The sequence below is a fragment of the Equus caballus genome, chromosome 1 (genome assembly GCF_041296265.1).
Source record: "Equus caballus isolate H_3958 breed thoroughbred chromosome 1, TB-T2T, whole genome shotgun sequence".
Taxonomy (NCBI): Eukaryota; Metazoa; Chordata; class Mammalia; order Perissodactyla; family Equidae; genus Equus; species Equus caballus.
This window is the reverse complement of record NC_091684.1, coordinates 142,219,338-142,243,671: the sequence shown is the minus strand read 5'-3', so window position 1 is coordinate 142,243,671 and position 24,334 is coordinate 142,219,338.

The window sequence follows — 24,334 nt, the reverse complement described above, 5'->3', positions numbered from 1 at the left end:
GAAGCTCTTTAGTCTGATATAGTCTTGTTTGTTTATTGTTTCTTTTGCCTGAGTAGACATGGTCTTCAAAAAGATGCTTCTAAGACTAATGTCAAAGAGTGTACTGCCTATATGTTCTTCTAGGAGTTTTATGGCTTCAGGTCTTACATGCAAGTCTTAATCCATTTTAAGTAAATTTTTGTGTATGGTGTAAGATAATGGTCTACGTTCATTCTTTTGTATGTGGCTGTTCAGTTTTCCCAACACTGTTTATTGAAGAGACGTTCTTTTCTCCATTGTATGTTCTTGGTTCCTTTGTCGAAGATTAGCTGTCCATAGATGTGTAGTTTCATTTCTGGGCTTTCAGTTCTTTTCCATTGATCTGTGTGTCTGTTTTTGTGCCAGGACCATGCTGTTTTTATTGCTATAGCTTTGTAGTATATTTTGAAATCAGGAATTGCGATGCCACCTGCTTTGTTCTTTTTTCTCAGGATTGCTTTGGCTATTTGGGGTCTTTTGTTGTTCCGTATAAATTTTAGGATTCTCTGTTCTATTTCTATGAAGACTGTCATTGGAATTCTGATTGGGACTACATTGAATCTGTAGATTGCTTTAGGTAATATGGGCATTTTAACTATGCTTATTCTTCCAATCCATGAACCTGGAATATCTTTCCATTTCTTTATGTCTTCTTCAGTTTCTTTCAATAATGTCTTATAGTTTTCAGTGTATAAGTCTTATACCTCCTTGGTTAAATTTATTTCTAGATATTTAATTCTTCTTGTTGAGATTATAAATGGGATTGTATTCTTGACTTCTCTTTCAGCTCATTCATTATAGTGTATAGAAGTACAATTGACTTTTGCAAGTTGATTTTGTACCCTATAGCTGCTGAAGTTGATTATTTCTAATAGTTTTCTGTTAGATTCTCATGGTTTTCTATGTATATAGAATCATGTTGTCCACAAACAGTGAAAGTTTTACTTCTTCCTTTCCAATTTGAATATCTTTTATTTCTTTTCTTGCCTAACTGCTCTGGCCCAAACCTGCAGTACTATGTTGAATAGCAGTAGCAAGAGTGGGTGCCCTCATCTGGCTCCTGTTCTCAGAGGGATGGCTTTTGGGTTTTCACCATTAAGTATAATGCTGGCTTTGAGTTTGTCATATGTGGCCTTAATTATGTTGAGGTATTTTCCTTCTATATCCGTTTTTTGAGAATTTTTGTCATAAATGGATGTTGGATCTTGTCAAATGCTTTCTCTGCATCTATTGAGGTGATCATCTGATTAAATTCCTCATTTTGTTAATGTGGTGTATCACATTGATTGATTTGTGGATTTTGAGCCATCCCTGCTTCCTTGTATAAATCCCACTTGATCATGATGTATGATCCTTTTAATGTATTGCTGTATTCAATTTGCCAAAATTTTGTTGGGAACTTTTGCATCTATGTTCATCAGCAATATTGGCCTGTAATTTTCTTTCTTTGTGTTGCCCTTGTCTGGTTTTGGTATCAGTGTAATATTGGCCTCATACAATGAGTTAGGAAGTGTTCTGTATTCTTCAGTTTTTCAGAATAATTTGAGAATGGTAGGTATTAAATCTTCTTTGAATGTTTGGTAGAATTCTCCAGAGATGCCATCTAGTCTGGACTTTTGTTTGTTTGGGAGGTTTTGGATTACTGTTTCAATTTCTTTACTTGTGATTAGTCTATTCAGATTCTCTATTTCTTATTGATTCAGTTTTGGGACGTTGTATGAGTCTAAGAATTTATCCATTTCTTCTAGGTTATTCAGTTTGTTGGCATATAGTTTTTCAAGATATGCCTATTTTTAAGGTGTGAAAACGAAGGATTTTCTTTCTTTTATGTGGTATTCTTTTCACTGTTTCATTTCTCTGTAATAGATTTGCCTCCTTAACTGCCTACGTAGGACTTGGCTAAGATGGGCTATGCTTGCCATTACAGACTCCAAGCCTCTGTCTTTCCTTTCCGTGGAGGAAACAGAAATTTCTGAGAATGATGACCAAGCCATTTCCCATCCCCAGGGCCTAGCACAGCACCTCACACAGAGCAGGCACTTGCAAACTTTATTCGAGTTCTTGTAGTGACTACTATGAACCCTTCCACAGGCTGAGACCTGGAGAATATGCTCTTCCAGCAAAGACTGTTCTCTGCGAACTTGATCCTGAGCATTATCATGGGTTTGTTCCCGTGAGGAACTTGGTCTTGAGTGCTGAGGCCACATCATAGATACTGCGGGAAAATGTCACGCAGTGACACTGTGTGAAAGTGTGTTTTTGTTTGAATAAGAGAAAGTCACAAGGCAGTATTTCCAGGGGGGGCTCTTATGGGAGACAATGCCCCAAGGTAACTACCTTGAGGCTCCGGAAACTATAGGTTCCCTCCTCATGGGGAACTGGAGCAAAATGTAGCTGGGTGGGGCACAGGGGCCCTTCAATGGGTCACTCCATTCTGTCCACCCTTGAGCCAAGAATCACTTGCTAGCCGAGCCTGTGTGCACAGCAGGGGAAGGAAGCCCAGAGCTAACCTCCCCACCAGAGCCAGGAGTCCACAGTCAGCACCAGGGCAGCGTGGGAAAGGAAACAGAAAGATCGGTAATGCAGAGAGGGCTAAAGAAAAGAGGTCGTATGGGCTAAGGACCCAGGACACAGGAGTCCCTCAATAAGGGAAATTGTTTTCATTGCTGAGATCATAAAAAAGAACAGGCTTTCTAGGCTAAACTAATCTCTCTCCATCTCCTCCATCATCTTCCTCTTCTTTTGACCTAACTGTTCCTTCTTTTTTCTTCTTCTTCTTCTTCTCTCCAAAGCCCCCCAGTACATAGTTGCGTATTCTAGTTGTAGGTCCCTCTAGTTCCGCTATGTGGGACGATGCCTCAGCGCGGCCTGATGAGCGGTGCTTAGGTCCGCATCCACAATCCAAACCAGAGAAACCCTGGGCCGCCAAAGCGGAGCACACGAACTTAACCACTCGGCCATGGGGCCGGCCCCATCTAAGTGCTCTTCTTGCTCTAAGCTTTCTCCCTGGGGTAATCCCTTTGACTTTTCCATAAGGACTCCAACATACCCCAAACTGAGTCCATCTCAGCCCTGCCCCTCAGTCTGTGACCTTTACTGCCCTGGCCTCACCCTCAGCAGAATCATGGTCTTGTCTGGCTCTTCTTCTCCATCCCCCAAATGACATGGAAGTCTGTCAGCTCTATCCCTAACATGCTTCCCAGTCTGGTTCTTCTCTTCATCCCACTGCCCCTTGGTGCAGACTCATCCTGTCTCCCCGGGCTGTTGTGATCTTCTGCAGCCTGGCCTGAATTCAGTCTCACTCTTCTCTGAATCAGACATCACAGGGCTGCTGTGATTACTTATAAAAATCCCACGTCTGACAGTACCCGCCCTGGCTTCCAAATCTGCTATGGCCAAAGTCCAGAATCTTTAGCAGTCACTCACAGTGTCTTCCCCAGCGCAGAGCTCACCGTCATGACATGAATATTCTGTGTTAATGTTTCTACATTGGTTACAGCTTATATACAGCAATATTCACATCTGTTATTTCTATTTAGCTTTTTATTAGTCCCATAGTATTTCAATCTTCTCAATTCCAATGGTTATTCTCTTTCTTCTAAATGCCCATCTTCTTTATTATAGAGTTTCAAATCTGTCTTGCAGTATATCTGCTTTTCCTTTTAATGTTTGATTAATATTTCTTCCATGATTTCTCAAAGCTCTTACCATAGTTTAACTATTTTTATACTTCTTAAAACTTTCAAATCCAGGATTAAACAAATAAGAGTTCAGAATGCGTAAAATTCTTTAAGTAAATATACAGTCAGAAATGCCTGTGCTTCACACACTTTTACATACTGTTCAAAAAACATTCCGCGGAGTGGGAATTCTAAGTTTAAATTCAAGAAGGTTAGTTACGTAAATGACCAGAAATGCACACGATTCTTACCTGCCTGTCACCTCTCAGTGTCAACATTTATAAATTAACTGAGATGCTTCTCACATGATCACTGAATGTTTTGTATTCTTTGGCAAAAGTGATCAAGTGAAAAAAATGTGCCCACATGAACTCTGAGAAAAAGGACATTGTTTCATGCAGCCACATCACAGCATGGAGCCCATGGTATTATAGTGATGAGTGGCTCAGCCTGTATCCTGCCAGCCAAGTACAATTTGGGCAATAGGGTATGCTCCACGAACGCTATGGGACCGGGGGGAGGGGCCGTGCTGATGTTCTTACAGCCAAGTGTGTTGTCTCTAACAGTGATACCAAAGCATAGCTCTTTAAAAAGAGCATTTGCTCTTCTTGACGTAACTTCAAAATTTTGGGTCTTTCCCCAAATATCTGTGTCTCCCTTTATAGTTCAGTCACCCAAAACAGCATGTACGTTACAGCCTGTTCCGGCACTTGCCCTGAGGAGTATGGCGGTGTGATCAGGTGCTGCCTGCCCTTGGTCCTAAAACTGCCTCTTTCCATCCTCAAGGAGACTCCTTTAGATGCAACATTTTGAGACTGCTGATCGATTCCATCATATCTGCTCTTTCTTGAACAACACCTACACCAGTCTGGTCTGAAAGGTGACGTGACTTTCCCCTGCTGGACACTCTGCCTGGTGCCTGGCACAGTGCCTGCCCACTGTCGGCACTCTGTGCACACCTGTTGAGTGAAGGACTGAACACCAAGTGCATACCCCTGCAAATCAGTGCAGACCGTTTCACATGTGAGCCCCGATTTTCTTGGACTTTTCTGCATGACTCGACCATGCCTGGGTTAACTTGACTCAGACTTAGTCAGTGACCAGATTCCAAGCCTAGGGAGGCAGGAAGGCAGAAATGCAGACTTTCTGCCTGAACCGCTGGACCACAACTTGCCTGTGCAACAAAAGACTGTCTGACCCCCTGACCTCTCTCCTCCTTATCCCTCTGTCCTCTGGGCCCATGTAGGAGAGGCAAAGCCGTTATCATCTGCCAGGCCACTGGGTTCAGCAGCTTGGTGTTGGGTCATAAGCAGGGAACCATAAATTGTACACAAACCCCAGGGCTGTTGTCATTGTTTAAAGTTTCTACAGGAACCTCTCTAGACAGGAGCTGCCTCCATATGGCCACATTTCCCTGACTCCTCCTGCCAAACCATTCTACTGAGAATCAGTATGTCGAATGTTCTAAAGGGTTGAGTTGCTCAGTCATGGGGCTGCCGTCCAGCTGAGCAGTAAATTTCCAACCACGCATTGGCTAATATAGTGTCACATGTTAAGACGAGGTCTAGCAGAGTCAACTGGATGTGTCCGTCATCTCTGCTCGATTCTCTGTTCCCCTCTATTGGGTCTCTGCATGCAGGTAAAAATTTCTGGTTGAGTCCTGCTCTGCCATTCCTGAGCAAAAGGTTAAATTAGGCTGTAAAATCAGATGCCATTTCATAGCCCAGGCTTAACTTTAAGTAGTAGCAGGTCACTATTGACTCACTGAACAATTGTCGAGCCCCTACATAACAGTACATAAAAGTGTTTGTGTCAAGCAAGACTGTGAGGACACATTAGACATGGCTCCTGCTCTCACATGTCTTGCATTGTAATGTAATCGGGTGAGAAACGCTGTGATGGGAGAAATGCAGAATGGTGTGTGCTTTACTTTTTCCCTCTTTCATTGGGAGATATTCGTATAGAAAAGTCCATCTACCATATACAAACTAACAAATAATTCCAAAGTGACACTGACAAACCCCAACCCAGGTCTAGATTGAAAATATTTGCCAATACCCCAGGAGCCCTCTGTCTGCTCCTCCCTGATCAAAAGCAAATGCCACCCCCCCCCCCCATGGTAACCACTCTCCTGCCTTTTAAAGTAATCATTTTCTTGCTTTTCTTTTTGTTTTACCTCCCATGTATGCATCATTAAATAATACAGTTTAACTTGGCCTTTTCTGGGAATGGAGTCATCCTTTACATATTCTTTTGTGTCTGGCTTCTTTCATTCAGACTTATGTTTGTGAGATTCATTCATTTTGTTTCACGGAGTTATGGTTTCTTCTTTTTAACTGCTGTATAGTATTCCATCATATAAATATGCTACAACGTATCTATTCAACTAATGATGAAAATTTGTATTGTTTCTAGTTTTTGCCCATCACCAACAATGCTGGGTCATGTGATATGTGATATGTGTATGTTCAGCTTTAGTAGCTTTTGCCAAACAAATTTCCACAGTGGATATACCAATTTTACACTTCCATCCTCAGTATACATGAGTTCCTATTGCTCCACATCCTTGACCATACTTGATACTGCCTGATTTTTTAATTTTTGAGCATCTGTTGGATATAAAATATTTCATTGGGATTTTATTTAACATATCCCTGATTACTAATTAGATTGAGGGATTTTTTTTTCATATAACTCTGGGCTGTTTATATTTCTTCTATGAAAATGTCTGTCATACATTTTGCCCGTTTTTCTGTAGGGTTGATTTTCTTTTTCTTGATGATGCATAGTTATTTTTGTATTCTGGATGTTAATTGTTTGGTGATTATATATATGGCACACTTCGTCTCTTATATTTTCATCCTCTTTATGGTGTCATTTCATGAAGAATTTCCTAACTTTAATGTAATCACATTTATTAATCTTTTTCTTCATGGTTCTTCCATAGTATCTTCTGTCTTGGCTAAGAAAGTCTTTTCCACCTTGAGGTCGTGAACATATTCTATATTGTCTTCTAAACATTTTAAAGCTTTTCCTTTCACTCTTTTTTTTTTTTTTACTTTCAATTTTGAAATAACTATAGACCCATAAGAAGTTGCAAGAGTAATGCATAGAGTTTTGTAAACCCTTCCCTCAGCTTTCCCCGGTGGTGATATCTCATATAACTATAATACAATATAAAAACCTAGAGACTGACATTGGTAAACACTGTTAACTAGACTACAGACCTTATTTGGTCTCCACCAGTTTTCACACGCACTTGTGTGTGTGTGTGTGTGTGTGTGTGTGTGTGTGGTTTTTATGCCATTTGATCCTGTGTATAGATTTGCATTTTGTTGTTTAGTGCTTAATCCGGATGGAATTGCTTTTGTTCACGGTGCGAGGTAGGGATGCAGTCATTTTACCCCCCGTGGATAACCAATTATTCTAGCATCGTTTATTCACTAGTCCATCCTTTTTCCCACTGATGTGCAATGCCTGTTTTGCAATAAATTGAGTTTCCACATATGTTTAGGTCTATTTCTTTTTTTTTTTTTTTTTAAAGATTTTATTTTTTCCTTTTTCTCCCCAAAGCCCCCCGGGTACATAGTTGTGTATTCTTCATTGTGGGTTCTTCTAGTTGTGGCACGTGGGACGCCGCCTCAGCGTGGTCTGACGAGCAGTGCCATGTCCGCGCCCAGGACTCGAACCAACGAAACACTGGGCCGCCTGCTGCGGAGCGCGCGAACTTAACCACTTGGCCATGGGGCCAGCCCCTGTTTAGGTCTATTTCTGATCTCTCTGTTCTACTCCACTGATCTATTTATCCACCTCTGCTCCAGCACCACATGATCTTAATTACCTTGTATTACTAATGTCTTACTATACAGCAGGATAATTCCCAAGACTTTGTTCTTTTTCTTTTTCCTTCTCCCCAAAGCCCCAGTGCATAGTCCTATATCCTAGCTGTAAGTCATTCCAGTTCTTCTATGTGGGATGCTGCCACAGCATGGCTCAATGAGCAGTGAGTAGGTCCGCACCCAGGATCTGAACTGATGAACCCCAGGGCCAACAAAGTGGAACCCATGGACTTAATCACTCGGCCCCAGGGCCGGCCCCCATGCCTTCGTTCTTCTTGAAGAGTGTCTTAGCTACTCTTAGCCTTTTTCTCTTCAGTACAAATTTTGGAATAGGTTTTTCAAGTTTTGCAAGTGATTGTGTTAGGATTTTTATTGGAACTGCCTTGAACTGCATTGTAGAGAATTGACATCTTTACAATAGTAAATCTTCATATCCCAGAACATGATTTAGCTCTTAATGTATCTAAATTTTCTTTAATGTCCTTCAGAAAAGTGTTGCAATTTTCTTCATAAAAACCTTGCACATATTTAGTTAGATTTACTCCTAAGTAAATCTCTACTTTGAATTTTTTTTCTCTTGTAAATATTATCATTTCAGCTCTATTTTCAAACTGATTGTTGGTAGTGTGTCAAAGTATAACTGAACTTTGCATATTGATGTTAACTTTGCTAAAATATCTTATTAATTATAATAATTTATTTATAAATTCTTTTGGGTTTTCTGAGAAGATAATCATGCAATCTGCAAATAATGATGGTTTTATTTCTTCCTTTCCAATCCTTATTTCTTCTTCTTGTTTTACTACTGGCCTGGGCAAAATTGTAAAGAAGTGGTGCTGGTACACATCTGTGCTTGAGCTTGTTTGCAAAGAGAAAACATCTCATGTTTCTCCATTAAATATACCTTTTGCCATAAGCTTTTCTAGTTGCCTTGAATCAAGTTAATAAATTTCTTTCCCTTCCTAGTTCATTTGTTTATTTGCTCATCATTTCTTCTAACCTCCCCACCTTTCCTCCTCACATTATTTTTCTTCTTTCTAACATATGTCTTTTAATAAAATGTATAATAATATGTTAATATTATGTCTAACATATGTCCTTTAATAAAAAATCTGTTGATGATAGTCTCTTGATTTTTATCTGAAAATATTTTCACTTTTGCTCTTGTTCTTAAAAGAAAGTTTAATAGCATAAAATTCTATGTCTTTTAACTTTATTGAAGTATAATTTATAGATCATAAAATCCAACCATTTTAAGCATGTAATTCAATGGTTTCTAGTGAGTTTACTGAATTGTGTAACTGTTACCATAATCCACTTTTAGAACTTTTATATCATCCCAGTAAGACCTCTTGTACCCATTTATAGTTAATTCCAGTGCCCACTCCCACGCCAAGGCAACCACTAGTCTACTTTCTGTCTCCAAAAATTTGCCTTTTCTGGACATTTCATGTAAGTGGATTATATAATATGTGGCCTTTTCTGTCTGGCTGCTTTTACTTAGCATTCCACTTAGTATTCCATTGTATGAATATAGCTCATTTGGTTTATCCATTCACTCATTAGTTTCCACTTTTGGCTATTATGATTAATGGATGCTATGAACATTACGCAAGTCTTTGCATGGACGTAAGTTTTCATTTCTCTTGGGTATATACCTAAGAGTGAAATTGCTGGGTCATATGGTAAATTTATGTTTAAGGCATTGTCAAACTCTTTTCCAAAGTAGCTTCCCACCAGTAGTAATATTTGAGGATTTTTTCTCTACTTCTTTGCCAGGGCTTGTTATCATCTGTTTTTGATTGTAGCCATGGTAGTGGGTGCAAAGTGGTATCTCATTGTGGTTTTAATTTGCATTTCCCTAATGATTTTAAGCATTTTGGCTGTGCTCATTAGCTATTTGGTTATCTTCCTTGGTGAAATATCTGTTCAAATCTTTTGCCCAATTTTTAATTGGGTTGTTTATCTTATTATTGAGTTGTAAGAGTTCTTTGTATATTCTGGATACAAGTCTGTTATGGACTGAATGTTTGTGTTCCCTCAACATTCATATGTTGAAATCCTAACCCGCAATGTGATGATTTTAGGAGGCAGGACCTTTGGGAGGTAATTAGGCCATGAGAGTAGAGTCCTCATGAATGGGATTAGTGCCCTTATAAAAGAGACCCCAGATAGCTGTCTAGCCCTGTCTCTGCCATGTGAGGACGCAAGAAAACAGCCATCCCCAGAAGCTAATCACGCCTTCCTCCTGATCTCAGACTTCCAGCCTCCAGAACTATAGGAAGCAAATTCCAGTTGTTTATAAGCCGCGTAGTCTATGGTACTGGGTACTTTGTTATGGCAGCCTGAACTGACTAAAACAAAGTCCTTTGTCAGATATGTGATTTGCAAATATTTTTTCTCAGTCCGTGTCTAGTCTTTTACTGTGTGCATATGTGCCTTGGCACTTTATCTGTGGAATTCTTTGGCCTGGACAGAAATTGCATTGCTCTACAGATGAATTGTGTTTGCTCCTGTCGGTCAACTGGGGCACTTGCAAGATCCAAAATCACTCCCCCACCAAGTTTACTTTCTAGACAGTAGGAAACGGCAAAAGAGAGAAGGGCAGGACACACTTCTTCACTTTCAGGGCAGATGAGGAAGTTACACACTCACTCCCACTCACAATCCAGAACCTGGTCCTGAGGTCATATACAGCTGTAAGGTAGGCTGGGGAATGCAGCTTCTACCCTGGTCACTATGTGCCCAGCTAAAAATCCTATGCAAAAATGATATCACATTCTAGTGAATAACAGCCCACTTTCACACTCAGAGCTGTGTGATTCCAACACCACACCTTTCTGCTATGTTATGCTGCCTTCCCAGGAAGAAGACAGCAGGAAATTATTGTTTAATACACTCCTACGAATCCTCAGGTTCCAAGCCAGTAAGTGGCAGAGCCAGGGGTTGAACATAGCTGTTCTCAAAGGATCATCTTCTCGCTATACCACTCTGCCCTCTGGACTATTCCTTGAAGGGGATTTTCATGATAACCTGGGTGGCATTGTACTCATTCTATGTTTTTCCAAAGAGCCAATAGTTATCCTTCCAAACTTCATCCTTTCTCCTCTTTCCAGAGAATCAACTTTGCCGGGTGGACCCCCATCCAGAATTTTCCCAGCCTGCTTTGTGGCACTCTTCCTGATTCTGTGGCCTCCTGAGCATCCTCTGGGCCATGGGGCAGGAAGGCTGGGAATAAGCCCAGAGCCTCCCTGCCAGGGACAATATTTGGAGGGCGATGCCCCTGATGGAATGCTCACTGTAGAGGCCAGTCAGGAAATGCCACTGGTCTCAAGGCTGCACACAGAAGCATCAGTTTTGGCTGAGAGGGTGCCTGAATCTGAAAATTATTGTTCCTTTTTCTTTCCTTTGAAGACTTTGCAAGAGTTTGAGAATCAGCTAAGTGAGAGAAATGCCTGATGATTTCAAAAGTAGGTCTCTCCTCTTGACTGAGCCCCCTTCGCTGTGTATACGCGTGTTTTGGGTTCACTCCATTTCACTCTTTTGTCTTATATACGGTCTGTCAGGTCTGTTTCATGGGTGGTTGATGTCTCCCTAACAAGAGATGACAAGCCCCATTCAGTGCTGAGCAAAAAGGTTGGAGAGGTTGACTTGATGTGGGATAGAAGCCGTAGAAAAAATGAAACAATTGAAGCTGCTTAAAACTGTGAGGAATCACTTTGCATCTGTACAAAAGAGACATTCATACCTTTTCTTCTCCCCTTCACTAGATCTTTGCATATTCCTAAATTCTGAGGCCATGATGAATTTGACTTGTCTCAGAGGAACCTCTAAAATCTGGAATTATTCACCACTCACCAGCATGCTAAAATCCACTGTCTGAGCCCGTAGACAGCCTTGGTATTGGGCTAGTGGGATGGGGTGGGAGCCACAAAAAAGAATTAGAGGACACTGTCAGTTCAGCAAATATTTATGGGGTACCTACCGTGTGACAGGTACTGTTCCAGGCTCCATGTATAAAACAGCCATTCCTCTCCAGGGAAACGTGGTTTCCTGTCAGAGATAGTCATGCCAACAAATGATTACAGCAAAAAATGCTAATGCTCTGCCAGAAGAATGAAATGTCTATTGTGGGAGACTCCCTCCCCTTGGGGATGTGTGAGCAAGGGTTGAAGGCAGGAAAAGAAATTGCATCCCAGACTCAGGCACCAGCTTGTGAAAGGCAAGAAAACATCAAAGTTCAGGGCTTGGGGAAAGGCCTCGGAGGACTTCAGTGTGACTGAGCGCACAGTGCTGGAGGATGGGAGACAGGGAGAGGGACGCGTTTGGAACAGCAGTGTACTGGTCTGTCTCCATGGCCCTTCTAGACCCCTTCTTGGCCTTTCTCTGCCCTGCTCTCACGCTGGCTGACCTCTACGGACTGTATCACCTGGGCTCCCATGATGCTGCCTTCCAACTGGCTTCAGCCAATAGGAGGTGCCAGTAGAAGACGAGATGGAGGCCAGAGAGAGAGGTTGGGCTGTTGATTCCTGCCACCTACCAGCCCCTCCCTGCCTGGCCACGGTGGCTACATTCTCTGCCAGGCCACAACGCCCTTCAGGTGGCACATCCTTTGTGGTTACAGCTGTCTCCACCTTCCGGTAACACTGCTCTTCCCCCTGTCCCTTTAGCTCTAGAGGGCACAGCTTCTCTCTGATGCTAGGCCTTGGACACCACACGTTGGTTCCCTTAACTTTGCCAACCCCTCTGTAAACAGTGCCTTCGTTCAACTCTTTTCAGTTGACCTTCATGAGTGGGCTTCTATTTCCTGCCAGGACCCTGGCTATTACTGATGGATAGTGTGAAAATGTAAAGAACAACCATGCTAAGGAGTTACTTTTTGTTTTGTTTTATTGAGATATAATATACATAGAACATTGTATGAGTTTAAGGTATACAACCTGTTGATTGGATACATTTATCTGTTGCAATATGGTTACCGCTGCAGCGTTAGCTCACACCTCTATCACGTCTCATAATTGCCATTTCTTTTTTGCGGGGAGAATTCTTTGTTTTTGTTTTACAGTGGCAGTGGCAAACTATTATTTTAACACCTAAGAATTACAAATTTAAATAAGCCAGGCACAAAAGGCCTCTGGTATTGTATAATTCCATTTACATGAAATATCTAGAAAAGGTAAATCTATAAAGGCAGAAAAGCAGATTATTTGTCGCCCGGGGCTAGGATGTAAACAGTGACTGCAGATGCACACGGGGCATCTGTTTAGGGCGGCGGATTGTGGTGATGGTTGCACGACTCTGGAAATATATATTCAAAATCATTGAATCGTATGCTTAAAATGGGTAAATTTTATGATATATAAATTATGCCACAATAAAGCTAAGATTATAAACAAAATGTATCAACAATATACAAAGTTTGGAAAATAAAGAAAAACATCGCCTGTGATCCCACCACCCTAACACAACTATTATCGTTTTTTCATATTCCATCCTAGTTAGTTATTACCTGCATTTGACAATTATGAAAATAATAACATTAGCTAACCTTTATCGCATGCTTACTATAGTCCAGGTGCTGGGCGAAACACATAACACCATGATCTCATCCAGTCCCCGGAACACCTCATGAGAAAGGGACTATTATTATCGTGTTTTATTAATGAGAAACCTGAAGCTCAGAGAGATTCACTGACCTGCTGCGTAAATGTAATTTTCCATCTTGCTGCAGTCTTGGTTCTTTTAATGGCTGCAAAAGAGTTTACTGGACCGGTGTTACCACAGCATACTTAACTCCTCCCTCTCTAACATGGATAGTGTTTCTATAAAAATATTGTGATGAACATCTTCATTAGAAATAAATATCTAGATTTTATCTATATTTAACATTACCTTCTTAGGATGCTTTTCTAGAAATTGGGTCAAAGGCAACAAAGTAATTTTAAAAACTTTCCTGAAGTTAAATTCATTTCCAAAGAATTGGGATTAATATTCCCACGTGGCAATTTTTTCCTATCCTCACCAGTGCTGTGTGCCAGCTGTTTAATGTTCTGCTTAATTTAGTGGATTCCTTGTTCTTATGTTAATTTTCACGCATCAAACTACTAGAAAGGTTGGAGTTTTTACCATACCAGTTGAATTTCCTCTTTTGTTACGTATCTATGTTTTCGCTCTTTTGTTTATTGGTGTCTTACTGGTTTTCTTACCAATATATATGTGTTCTGTATAAATATATTCATCCTTCACGTTTTATCTTAGCTGAAAATATCTCCCGTTTGCCTGTTTCTTTATTTTTACAAGCTGATATTGCCTGTTTTTACATAAGGAAACTGACTGTTCTTTTCCCTTGTGAATTTATCCATTGCTTCTAGACTTTCAGAGACATCTCTCTCCAAGCTTTGAGGACATTGTTATATTTTCTCTTGATCTTTTGTAGTAGAATTTGTTTTACATTTGAGAATAATCCACAGTTTCTTTTCTTTTCTTTTCTTGATTGAAGTATAATTAACATACAACATTATATTAGTTTTAGGTGTATGACATAATGATTTGATATTTGTATATATTGTGAAATGATCACCACAATATGTCTAGTTAACATCCGTCAGCATTCCTAGTTACAGAATTTTTTTTCTTGTGATGAGAACTTTGAAGGTCTATTCTCTTAGCAACTTTCAAATACGCAATACAGTATTGTTAACTATAGTCACCATGCTGTAAATTATATCCCCAGGACTCATTTATTTTATAACTGGAAGTTTGTACCTTTTGACCCCCTTCACCCACTTTGTCCACATCTACCCCTAACTTCTGCAACCACCAATCTGTTCTGGGTATTAGAGCTTGTGTTTGTTTTGTTTTTTTTAGATTCTATGCATAAGTGAAATCATACAGTATTTGTCTTTGTCTGGTGTATTTTACTTGGCATAATGCCCTCAAAGTCTGCCCATGTTGCTGCAAATGGCAAAATTTCATTCTTTTTTATGGCTGAATAATATTCCATAGTGTATATATATATATATATATATATATATATATATATATATATATACACGCCACATTTTCTTTATCCATTCATCCACTGTTAAACACTTAAGTTGTTTCCATATCTTGGATCTTGGGAATAATGCTGCAATGCACGTGGGGTTGCATATATTTTTTCAAGTTAGCGTTTTTGTTTTCTTCAGATAAATACCCAGAAGTGGAATTACTGGATCATATGGTAGTTCTATTTTGAATCTTTTGAGGAACCTCCATACTCTTTTCCATAGCGGCTGCACCAATTTACATTCCCACCAACAGGGCACAAGTGTTCGCTTTTCTTTACATACTTACCAACACTTGTTATTTCTTGCCCTTTTGATAATAGCCATTCTACAGGTGTGAGATGATATCTCATTGTGGTTTTGATTTGCATTTCCCTGATGATCAGTGATGTTGAGCATCTTTTCATGTACCTGTTGGCCATCTGTATGTCTTCCTTGGGAAAATGTCTATTCAGATCTTCTGTCCATTTTTTAATCAGGTTGATTTTTTTGCTATTGATTTGTATGAGTTCTTTATATATTTTGGATATTAACCCCTTATCAGATATGTGATTTGCAAATATTTTCTCCCATTCTGTATCTTGCCTTTCCATCTTGTTGATGTTTCCCTTGCTGTATGGAAGCTTTTTAGTTTGATGTGGTCTCACATGTTTATTTTTGCTTTTGTTGCCTTTGCTTTTGGTGTCAAATCCAAAAACATCGTTGCCAAGACCAATGTCAAGGAATTTATTGCCAAAGTTTTATTCTAGGACTTTTATGGTTTCAGGTCCTACGTTAAAGTTTTTAATCCATTTTGAGTTAATTTTTGTGCATGGTGTAAGATAGTGGTCCAGTTTCATTCTTTTGCATGTGTCTGTCCAGTTTCCCAGCACCATTTATTGAAAAAACTATCCTTTCCCCATTGTATATTATTGGCTCCTTTTAATTGACCATATATGTGTGGGTTTATTTTTGGGCTCTCTATTCCATTCCATTGAATTATGTGTCTGTTTTTATGCTGATGCCATACTGTTTTGATTACTATAGCTGTATAATATAGTTTGAAACCAGGGAGCATGATGCCTGCAGCTTTGTTCTTTTTTTCTCAGGATTACTTTGGCTATTCAGGGTCTTTTGTAGTTCCATATAAACTTTATGATTGTTTTTTCTATTTCTGTGAAAAATGCCATTGGAATTTTGATAGGGATTGCATTGAATCTGTAGACGGCTTTGGGTAGTATGGACATTTTAACAAATTAATTCTCCAGCTCCATGAGCATGGAATATCTGTCCATTTATTTGTGTCTCCTTCAACTTCTTTCATCAACGTCTTAGAGTTTTCAGCATACAGGTCTTTCACTCTCTTGGTTAAATTTATTCCGAGGTATTTTATTCTTTTTGATGCAATTGTAAATGGGATTATTTTTTAAATTTCTCTTTCTGATAGTTTGTTCTTAGTGTATGGAAGTGCAACAGACTTTTATATATTGATTTTTGTATCTTCCAACTTTACTGAATTCATTTATTCGTTTTAACAGTTTTTTGGTGGATTCTTTAAGTTTTTCTATATATAATATCATGTCGTCTGCAAAAAGTGACAGTTTTACTTCTTCCTTTCCAATTTGGATCCCTTTTATTTCTTTTTCTTGCCTAATTGCTCTGGCTAGGACTTCCAGTACTATGCTAAATAGAAGTGTTAAGAATAGGCATCATTGTCTTGTTCCTGATCTTAGAAGAAAAGCTTTCAGCTTTTCACTATTGAGTATGATGTCAGCTGTGGGCTTATCATCTATGGCCTCCATTATGCTGAGGCAAACACCGTTTATTTTAGCGTATAGTCTGAGATATGAGTCTAAATGATTTTTTCCCAAACTGTTACCCAACTTTTCCAACACCAAACATACCCCACCATTTTGTGATACTTCCTTCATCGTACATTATATTCTTATATGAGGGTCCATTTTGCTCGAGAACCACATTATCTTAGCAATTGTTGTTTATAATATGCTTTTGTCTTTAGTAGGTCTAAAAACTCGCCCCTGTTCATCCCACTTGTAGGGCAGCCAGGCAAACAGCAGGAAACTTGGGCCTGGTGCTCAACATAGGACACAGGGGAGGTTTTTGATACAGTTTCGGGAGGAGCTGATATCACCCTGGGGGGCCTGAGACCCCCAAGGAGAAGAGTGAGAAAGAAACCTGGCCCTGAGCTGCTCAGAACTAACAGGGCCCAAAGTGCCTTTCAAGACAACTTCCCCCAAACCCTTCAGTTTATAGAGAAGAAAACCTAGGTGAGGAGATTAAGTGTTTTGCCCAAATCCACAGAGGCAGTTAGAGGCAGAGCTGGGACTAGGTTTGGGCCTCATGACCACTGCTCAGGGGCTCTCTGCTGTTCCCCAGGAAAGAAGAGTTTGTAACACGGGGAGGTCCATGTAGGGAAGGCCTCGCAATCATGAAGACACTTACATACGAACGCCACTGCACTAAATCCTTTCACACCCAGTGTCTACAGTTGACCCTCTCACCTCAACCCTTCTGTCAAGTCCTGTGCAAAGCCTCTTAACAAAACTCCACTTAACTGATGGGTCAGGTTATCCAGCCCCCTCTCTGTGTCTTAAATACACCAACTGATGCTCCCAGCTAGTAGCTTTCCTATAACGCACCTCCATACTTCCGCTCCCACCAAATGGTTACCAAGAATCAATTATTTTTTTCCCAAATCTACTTATGCCACTTACACGTAACACTGTAATTATGTAATTTAACCAAAAGAGAGGAATTTGGAACAAAAGAAACTCGTGCTGTTTTATGACAAACACGAGGCTTTGGAAAAACTTGACAAAAGTGAATCAGTAAAAAATCTTGTCAAATGAAGTGTAGAGGAGATAACTGTAAAAAAAAAAACAAAACAGGGGGAGCCTTGTATAAATCTGGAAGGATTCTGCACTCAAATTGTGTCACAAGTAGCTTAGGTGCTCTCTTCTTTTTATGAAAAACAGAAACTGGAAATGACGAGTGTGGCTTATGCAAGACAGAGAGACTGTCATCAGAGGGCTCTTTTCTAAAGGAAAGGCCTTGGATCCACATTGAAATAAGCTAATACGTGTCCTGTTTTATGAATTCCCAGCTCAACCAAATTTTTTGATTAATCAGCCAACTACTAGTTGGAATCACATAGGATAAGAAGCCATTTGCTATTAATATAAAATAATCCCCATTTTCAGATGAGTTATCCAGGTTTCAAGCACCATGGTCAGACTCTGAGAGGGAGGTGCGTGGAGGTGATACTAGGGGCAATGCCACAGAAGGCACTGGGTCCCGTTCCAGCTCCACCCTAACCAACCATGTGGCCTTGGGCAAATCATCTATGCTCTGTGAGCTCCATTTTCTCACCTGCTAAACAATATCTGTCTTGGGATTATTGTCTAGATGAAAGGAGATGATGTTGGTAAGCATTCAGCACGGTACCAGACCCACTTTTAAAACTGTGAGCTTCCTTTGCTGACTCTCCATGAAGAAGTGGGGAGGACATGAGCCTCGGTGGGTGGATGGATGCGGACAAGCGGGAAAGATGGGTGGCATCCCTCTTCGTCAGCAAATTCCAACTCAGAGAATGAGGCAGTGTGGAGAGGGGCACCTGGTGAGTTGTTCTGTCAGGTGCGTGCTCAGACCCTGCACCCAAGGGCCAAGACAAGAGGATCCTGGGAACAGAATGTGCAGGACCAAAATGGAACCAAGTAAAGGGGGGCTTAAGGAGCCTACGGGAGTTGGGAGCTGCCACACTAGCACTGGGGGGAGTCCGTTTGCAGGGGATCGTATCACCTTGCTGATGTGCTCTGCTGTACCTCACGGGGCATTCTGAGTCCAGGGCTTAGAAGCTCTTCCCTGGTAGCCATGCCCTATGACTTCCCCAGCTACTGAGCCAAGAACTAAGGAACATCCTGGCCTCAGCACTATGAGAAGCCCCGCTCAGGTCCTCAGCACTTTTCTCTTTCTCTCTCTGTCTCTCTCTGGGTCTCTGTCTCTCTCTGTGTCTCTGTTTCTCTGTCTCTCTGTCTCTTTCAATCTTGCTGTCTCTCTCTGATTGTCTCTATCTCTATGTCTCTCTGTTTCTAACTCTCTGTCTCTGTCTATCTTTCTGTCCCTCCCTCCCTCTCTCTCTGTGTCTCTGTCTTTCTCTTTTTGTCTCTCTGTCTGTCTCTGTCTATCTCTCTGTCCCTCCCTCTCTCTCTCTCTCTCTCAGTGGCTGAGTCAGGTGGAGGAGTCCTCACGTTTCACTGGTTGGCAGTTTTTGCCCTTCTCAGTACACCTGTTCTCAGCCCACAAGATGCAGAAAGAGCTGCTGCTAGCATGAGTTATTTTGGTCAGCTGAGTCACCATGCCAGAAAGCAAGATATGAGCTCGCCTTGTGTCTGGTCTGAGGGGCTGGAATTGGTTAGGACCTTAGGACCACTGAAAGCCCCAACAGAGACATCACCCATTTGAGCCCAGGGTTCAGCCCCTGCCCTTGTGACCCAGCCCCTCACTGGAGAGGGGCAGCCGACCCTCTGCCCTGGTGACAAGGACTCCCAGGGACCAGTGGTGCTCTTCCACGGCAGTCCTTCTGCGGCCTCTGGGCTGTCCTTGTTCCGCTGCTCCCTGATACCCGCTAACTTGTACTACAGTTAATGGTACCCCGGGCCTTGGCTGCCTGCCCCTCTAGACCCTTGCCCCCTCAGGTGAGGCACCACACCTGTTTATGTCCCTCTGACACATATCACAGTGACCAGAACGTAGTAGGTGTTCAGTAAACATTAGCTTCCTTCCCTTTATTTAAGCGAGCTGTCTGAATCTCAGCTCCTTTACCTTCGAGCATCTCTTCTGCCTGCGAGGACTTCTTATTTCCTCTCTGTAGCCAAGTCCAACCCAGGATCCAGGCTCCAGTCCACTCAGCCTGACTCCCCAGGCCCCTAGGATTGCTGCCCTCTGGCCTCCTCCTGTATCTGCTGCCCTTCACTGCCCTGCATCCCCTGGAATCACAGGCAGAGATGGTCTGCATGTGGGCACAGGTGTATTCTTCTGGGAAATCACAAAGGAGTCCCGGATCCCCAAAAGGTTTAATTACTGGGAGGGAATGAGGAGGCCTGAAAAGGTTCTGAATAAAACAGTCCTTCAGCAGGACTAGCCTGGCAGTATGCAGGTGGGTTCCCTTCTGTCTACTTGGTAAGGCTCCCTTTTGGGGTGGGGGACCTTGGAGGAGGCTCCAGGGTGGTGACACGTCAGTGTGCGCGCCTTCCCTGTGACAGCATCCGAACATGACAAGTAAGGGTGGCTATCAGAGGAGCCACTTGTTAGGCTTGTCATCTTTATAGTTTTTCACTTTTTCACATTCTGAGCATTTTTGAAGCAGAAATCATTTTAGCTTGGCTGGAGTGGAAACTAGAGATGGAGTGACTCACGCTGGTCTCATCTAAAATAGATAAGGAGACTGAGTTTGCGAGCACTGTAGTCAGCCGTTTGCGCGGACACCACACGCAGCTGCGGGAAACGATACCCCCTTGTAAATAAATCCCCTGCTGGCAGCCTCACCTTGGAATATTCATAAGGAGACAGACCTGGGGAGGAAGAACTGGAAGTCTAGGCTGCAAGGATTATTGGAAGGAGGGCTTTATAGCGTGTCCAGATGTTTGATTCTTGGTTGCCTATAGGAAGACAGGAGGAAGAAAGGGAAGATGGCAATTTTGCCAGGAGGGAACTGGTGTGTGTAATTTTATTTCATTGTGGGCGGTGTCCTGTCCTTGTGTGTGTCCGTGGGTCTTTCTCACTGCAGGAAAGCGGAACTTGAGGGAAGTCTGCTTCTCTTCCTCCCCAACCTCTAAGATTTGGCAGAGCAGACCGGGGCAGGTCACCCGCAGGTGTCTGAGGGGAGTAAGTCTCTGAGTTTGCTCCCAAACTTTGCCAAAGCCGCGTCTGGGCCATGGGCCGGGGATGCCGGGCTGGCCCCCCTCCTCTGGGGCTGATGTTGATGAAGAACGTTGGGTGAAAGGGGATCTGCTCTTGAGAAGAGATGCGGCCGGAGCTGGTGAAGGATCAGTGTACACTTATCTCGGTCAGAGCCAGACGCTGCAAGGGAACCCCAAGTTCAATGAGCACAGGGTAACCCTAGGCAAGCCACCGCCTCTCTGGGCGTCTTCCCCACCTCCACCCCTCCCACCGTTCACTTTGTCTCATCAACTAAATTCCTCCAGGGACAAGGGGACTCACACCCCTGCCCCTAGGAAAGCCTACAAGAACCCCAGGAAAGGAATATCATGGTGTAGTGGACAGAGCACCTGGCAAGGAGCGGGGAGCATGGAACTGCGTGGCCTTGGGCCATTGATCGAGATCTCGCTGAGTCCTCATCAGCAACAGCTGCTTCAGTCATTAGTGTATTGCATGCAGGACCTACATGCAACTCTGTTCTAGGTAATGGGATAAAAAGATGTAAAAGGCGAGATCCGGTGCCTCCCAGGAATCAGAGTGTGAAAGAAAGCTACAGTACAAGAACGTGAACTACTGACAGATGTGTGGAAGGTGCTGGGGTGGAGGTGTTGGGGCACATCTCCCAGCCTATGGGGAGAGGTTGTAAGAGGAGTAGCATCTGAGCTGAGTGCTGAAGGATGAGAAGAGGTGAGCCAGGCCAAAGAGGAGTGGCCTTCCAGGCAGAGGGCATGGCAGAGGTAAAGCCCCAGAGGTGGGACACGTCCCGGCAGGGGAGAAATGAGAGCATTTTGGCACTGCTGATGGAAGTGGCAAAAAATGAGCCTGGATGTGTAGTCAGGACCAAAATATAAAGGACCTCAAACCTCAACCTAAGAAGTTTGAATTCTATGGATGGACTTTTAAAATGAATCTTAGAGCATCACTCCTCCACTCAGAGCTCTGCAATGGTGCTCATTTACCCCACAGAAAAAGCCAAAGTCCTTCAATGGCCACAGGCCCAACATGGTCTGGCTTCCTGGTGCATCTCTGACCTCATCTCCTCCCAATGCCCCCCCTGCACACTCTCACAACCTCCTCCCTAGTCCTCAAACAAGCCAGGCAGATCCTGCCCCAGGACCTTTGCGCTGCCTGGTCCCTCTGCCTTAAATGCTCTTTTCTCAGATATCTTGATGACTCACTCCCTCACCCCCTTTAAGTCTTGTTGAAATGTGACTTCTTGGTGAAGCCCGCCCTGACCATTCTTTCCGAAACTGCGGCAGCCCCCTCGCCTCCTTCCTCACTCCTATGCCCTCTTCCCCTGTTTGATTTTTTCTTTCACACACTGTGTAATTTTCTTATTTATTGTATCTCCCCTAACTAGACTATAAACTGGACCAGGGCAGCTGTTTTTGTCTGCCTTCTCTATTGCTATAGCCCCAGCACCTAGACAGTGACTAGCACATAGTAGGCTCTCCATAAATATTTCTTAATTAATGAGGGACTAGGCTAGGGAGCCATTGACACGCATGAGGTCGGGGAGTGACATACTCAGATTCACAATTTAGATCACGGTGTAGATTCATAGTGGTTTCCCCACTCCACTTTTTTTTTATCATGACCCACAATAAGAAATTCATTTAAATTGTGTGGCTCAGTACCCACACTATGAACACGCAAATATACAAAAACCTCTAATGGAAACAGAAGCTTCATGAAACCATAGTTACCCTTTTCCCCTCTTGCGACGCTCTGTGGCCTATTCTGTTCTGTTCTGTCTATTCTATGGCTAGTTCATTTTATGTATTTTTAAAAATACATAAGGATGGCCAGCCCCGTGGCCGAGTGGTTAAGTTCGTGCGCTCTGCTCCGTCGGCCCAGGGTTTCACCGGTTCAGATCCTGGGCGCAGACATGCCACCGCTCATCAGGCCATGCTGAGGCAGCGTCCCACATGCCACAACTAAAAGGACCCACAACCAAAAATATACAACTATGTACTGGGGGGCTTTGGGGAGAAAGTCTTTAAAAAAAATAATAATAATGGTTACAAACTACCAAACTGATTTCACAACCCACCAATAGATTAAGGCTTGTAATTCAAAAACAGTGGTGTAATAATCTGGAAGTAGATAGTGATAATGGTTGTATGACGTTGTAAATATACTAAAAACTACTGAATTGCACACTTTAAAATGGTTAAAATGGTGGATTTGTGTTATGAATTTTATCTCAGCAAAAAAAAATTTGTAATGGTGTAGAGGATTAATTTAAAAGATGCTGACCTGGAGATAGGAAAACCAATTAGAAAATGATTATAATAATCCAGGTAAGAGGTGATGAGTGCACAGAAATAGTGAAGACAGAGAAGACAGACAATTCCAGAACTATTAGAAGATTAATATGAGAAACAGAAAGAGTCACGGATGATGGTGCCAGCATTTGAAATCAAAAACACAGCCAGTACACACAGTGATGCCATTTTTAGTTTAAAAAAATAACCTCTCTGTGTGCACTCATACATTTGACAGTGCACAGAAGAGCTACAAGGCCACGCCGTGCCCTTGGCCAGCCAGGGAAGCCACAGTGTAAGACTAGAGGCCCGCCAGTGACCCAGGGGTGGGCAGCCGGAGAGGAAAGCATGAAGGAGGCCCGGGAGGGACGGCATATGAGAGACGGGGAGTGTGTCGTGTTGTGGAAGCCAGAGGAGCAGACTTTTAGAAGCAAAGTGACCAGCCAAGAAACCCAGAGATGCAGGGCCTGGACAGTGAGGAGGCAGCAAAGATAAAGGCAGAGGGGCAGGAGGCCGGAAGGGTAAGGTCCTCCTGGCCAGTCTCAGATGTTTCCAGGAACAGATCCCCCAGGTGATTCACGGCCTCAGAACCAGCCAAGCCTTGGTTGACAGGCTGACTTGCCCTTCATTGTCTTCTGCCACCTTCCTTCCTTCTCTCCTACCCCCAGGCTCAGCCAGGCTGTCCCTTGCTCCCATTGGTGGCTTTCCTGTATGGAGGTCAAAGTGGCCTCTGGACACCCCTGAAGGAAATTTCCTGTTACCAAGTTTCCTCTCTCTGGGCTGGGCAGAGTGGTTTGTTGTGACAACACCAAGGGCTGGATTGGGTGGAAGTAGGAAAATGGACAGTTTTCACTCTGGGAGAAAGAAATGCACAATTATTTATCCAGACCCAGTCCTCACATGATTCTGGTAATAAAGAGTCTTTCAACAGCCACCCTGCGGTGTGGCCCCGCTCTGAGACCCCGCTTGAGGACGGAGAGAGACGGCCTGCTGTCCAGGAGGGAGGGGCTGAGATCTTTCCGGATGCGGTCATGATGTCGGACAGACTTCCTAAATCCTTTCAGAGAAGTATGCAGCCTCTTCAGAATAACAAAGTAAATCATTCACGGAGTCCACAGGCACAGAGCTAGAAGCGAGGGCATGAGGGCGCCATCAGTTTCTGTTTATCAGCAGCCTCGAGTCGCTATTTAGCACTTCGGTTAAAGAACAGGACTGCGTCAGTCCCATACACATTCATGAAGCCCCGTCACCTGCAGAGCAAAACGCTCAGGTGCTGAGCAGGGTACAGACAAGGCCCCTTCTTGCCTGTACAGCATCTTAGTGTGAAGTAGAAAAAGCCATCTCTTCTTTGGGCCAACGCAGGCCCTTGCCAGGGAGCACAGCTTGGTGAGCAACACTCAGGCTACATCAGATCCCCCTACCCCCCTGCCCCAAGCTGGGTGCTCTCGTGCAGTGTCCAACTTGCACAACCATATACAGCAGCCCAAGACACAGAGATGAATATGGCAGAGTCTTCAACCCCCAGAAGCTCATAAAGCAGTTGGCAA